Genomic DNA, 3,630 nt, shown 5'->3' on the forward strand with positions numbered 1-3,630 from the left:
GTTCAGCTCGTCTGCTGTTTCTGATTCATGCAGATATATTTTTTATGTATAGTTTCACAAAACTGAAGTCAAACCATATTGTTTTTGCTTCAAATTTCGAAATTATACAATCTAATTTAGATTTAAAACTGCTCATGTTGCATGTATGCAGCATCTTTGTTTGGATCATGATTAAAATGCAGTGGTTGCCTCTAATTTTAAATGGAAAGAGCACAGACAAAGCCTTAGTTTGTTTATATGAAGAGATTTATTTTATTTGTGTTACTTATTTATTTGATTTGGGGCTTGTTTTAAATTTTCAATTTAGTTTTGTTATTTACATTTACATTATATTTAAATTGTGTCGTTTAGCAGACGCTTTTGTCCAAAGCGACTTACAAATGAGGACAATAGAAGCAATCAAAACCAACAAAAGAGCAATAATATGCAACTGCTATATTAGTATATTATTATAGTGTTATATTCAATTTCACAAAGAAATGTGCAGCATTTTGTCCAAGCAATAATAAAAGGACACATTTAATTTATCATTTGTCTTAAATCTCATTTTGTTAAAAAAAATAAAAATAAATCGAGAATCGAATCGAATCGTGAAATCAAAATCGTCAATCGAATCGAACCGTGAGTTGAGTGAATCGTTACAGCCCTACTTTTGAAACTAATAGTTGCTTAAACACGTTTATCTGCACTGAGAATAATTTGTACCTTATGTACATTAAACATTATGAAATTGGTATTGCGTGCAACACTGAGAAAAGGGATAGGAGACTACGTTCTATGTTAGAACCTTCAATAGAAGCGGATTCATTAAAATGGTGAATGTGATTTTTGAGCATGAAATCAAGCGCTCTTTTGTTAGACTAATTATACTGCTTTTCTAAAGGAGAGACGTAGAGAATCTGTACATAAAGACGTTTGAGGAGCAAATGTTGTATTTGCAATAGCTGAAATATGCATTCAGCTGTTCAGTGGGCTGTAGTGTATTGAGGTGATTGTTGTCTAGTATAGCTAGACTTTGGCAGTTAGAGACCGTCTGAATGACATGTATATACCATTCAAAAGTGTGAGGTCGGTAAGATTTTTTAAAATGTTTTTGAAAGAAGTCCTATGCTCACCAAGACTGGTGACAATTATTTGACTGATACAGTAAAAATTGTAATATTGTGAAATATTATCACAATTTAATAATAATAATAATCATAATTTTTTCATATATGTTTTTATATATGTTTTTATATATACTTCTGGATAGTCATGTGCCTTCCAAGCAACTGCCATTGAGATTAATGGGAATCCTAAAAGATGGTTGCAAAGCCAGCCAGATTGCATCTTGCCATTTTGAGAAAGTTCCAGTCATTTTTTGTCAGTTATATCAATCAAATGGCCCCTGAATGGCTCATAGCCGTGCCCTCTGGACACTCACTTGAACGCCTCTGTTGTTAGTTCTACACTACACTTGTTAGTTCAGGTTCATCCTCTCTGTCTCTGACTTTCTCTCTTCTTTTTCCCCTGAACGAACACATTTTTCTTGGCCCTTTCAGCACGCAGCTGGGTTATGTTAATATGTAATTATTCCACCATCCAAACCATCAGAATGGATTTTAAAAGGTCACTGCAGTGAGTGTGAGAGCTGCTATAAAAGCAAGGGTCAGTGCTCAGACTAAGGGTGACTAGCATAACCATCAGCAAGAACACTAAAACAGTGCACCTAGAGTCAAACAAGGGGAGTAATAATTTTCTACTCTCTGTATTCCCATTTACTGGCTGTTAATAAACTGAATGAAATTGTGTGATTTCAGGGGATACTTTGAGCGAGCATGCTGTATCTGATATGTGCTCATTCAGGCTTAACCAAGTCTTAGGACCTAAAGCTGCAAACAATAATGGAAATTATGGTTGCAAAATTTAATCTTGAAACAAATGAGTGCTGAATGTGAATTAGTAGGCTCTGTCTCATTTGAAAACCTAGAATGTAATGTAATTTTGACACTGAACTGTCTGTTCTGTATAAAGGCACAGAGTTAAACAAGGTTCAATATGAGTAAGGACACAAGGTACTATAAAACTTTTTTTTTTTTTTTTTTACAACAATGCAATTTTTTGTTTCTGAAATAAAGTGAGTATAAAACTAAGTAAAATAAAAATAAGTACACTTTAGCATACTTTTATGTAATTTCATAATTACATCTGTGAAATATGATTATAAGATAAGTGTACTGCTGAATGTACTGACAAGCATTTCTATTAAAACTCGTATGTCATGTATTTAAATGTATTTGTAATTACACATTTGAAATGATCAAGCTGCGATTTAGCACATTTAATATGAAATACATAACCTTTAAATGTAATATTGAATAACACACTTCAGTTAAAATTATAATCAGGTACTTTACATATATGCTTTAGTATGTTAGTAAACATCAAATTAAGTGATGAGACTTTAAAGCATGACAGAAAATTATTATTACAAAAGTGTACTTAAATGTCTTTAAGCACACTTAAGTGACCGTTTATTTAATTAATATTATATTATCTGCAAGTATAGTTTTCATTTACTTTTAAGATTTGAAGTACACTACAGGTGCACATTCAGTACAATTAAGCACATTTCTTTTTCACAAGGGTACAATATTTAATATTTTAAAATAAAATGAACAGTTAAATAGTATAGCATGTTGTCATGCTGTTTTGCAGTCTTTTATCCCATGAGGTTATTCTCCAAAAAGGCAGGCTCATTTGTGTTAAACATGCTCAAACTACCCTTATGACCACACGTCTATTGCTATATTATTAAAAAGGAAGAACATAAAACATCCTGAGGCCACAGCATTAACAGCAGATACAAACAGGTACACTGTGACGCCCATACTTCAGCTGACAGAGCAAAAATAACCCTGAAGGCACACTCTCACTTAGCAAATGTCATTTGAACTAGATCATCACAGTTATTTAACTAACTTAAGATGATAAATCCAAGTGAAACTGAATTTGCTTAAAATGCATGTAGTTGTGTGCTGAAATTTAACACATTATCTAGTTTAACAGCTGTGGACTGTTAGAGCAAAACCTGACACAAAACAAACTGAAATAGTTCATAATGACTCCCATGATCCGCTGCTTTAGCATATTCACACTGAAAAACAGGAAGGGGTGACGTTTCACATCGTGGTGCTAATGGAATACCAAATTAATTAATGAGCGCTAGAGCGTTCACCATCTTACTCTCAGTCAGCCCGGCTCAAAATAGCTTCATTAGTCACTGGTAATTAGGTGAGCATATTGAATGTCTCGCTGTGTTATAATACAGAAGGGATGAAGCAGCTATATCCTCATTATATAACAACCAGTCAGGCAGTAGTGATGAGCCTCCGTCCAATCTGCAAGACCAGAGCTTGAATATGCATGAGTATGCAAATGTTCATTTTAGGGATTTGTGATAATGGAGTGGAAGGAGCAGGCAGACAGACAGAACCAAAGACAGGTGGAGAGACAGACAGGCTGATATAATTATTCTAGTTACAGTCATCAGGGAAGAGATCAGATGCTACAAATGTTGTTTATTGTTACAACCAAAAGATATGTCAATCTGAAGACATCATAAAAGATAAAGAAAACAAAGGAAATTTA

Source organism: Sinocyclocheilus rhinocerous, unplaced genomic scaffold (assembly GCF_001515625.1).
Source record: "Sinocyclocheilus rhinocerous isolate Xijiao unplaced genomic scaffold, SAMN03320098_v1.1 scaffold754, whole genome shotgun sequence".
In the NCBI taxonomy this organism is placed as follows: domain Eukaryota; kingdom Metazoa; phylum Chordata; class Actinopteri; order Cypriniformes; family Cyprinidae; genus Sinocyclocheilus; species Sinocyclocheilus rhinocerous.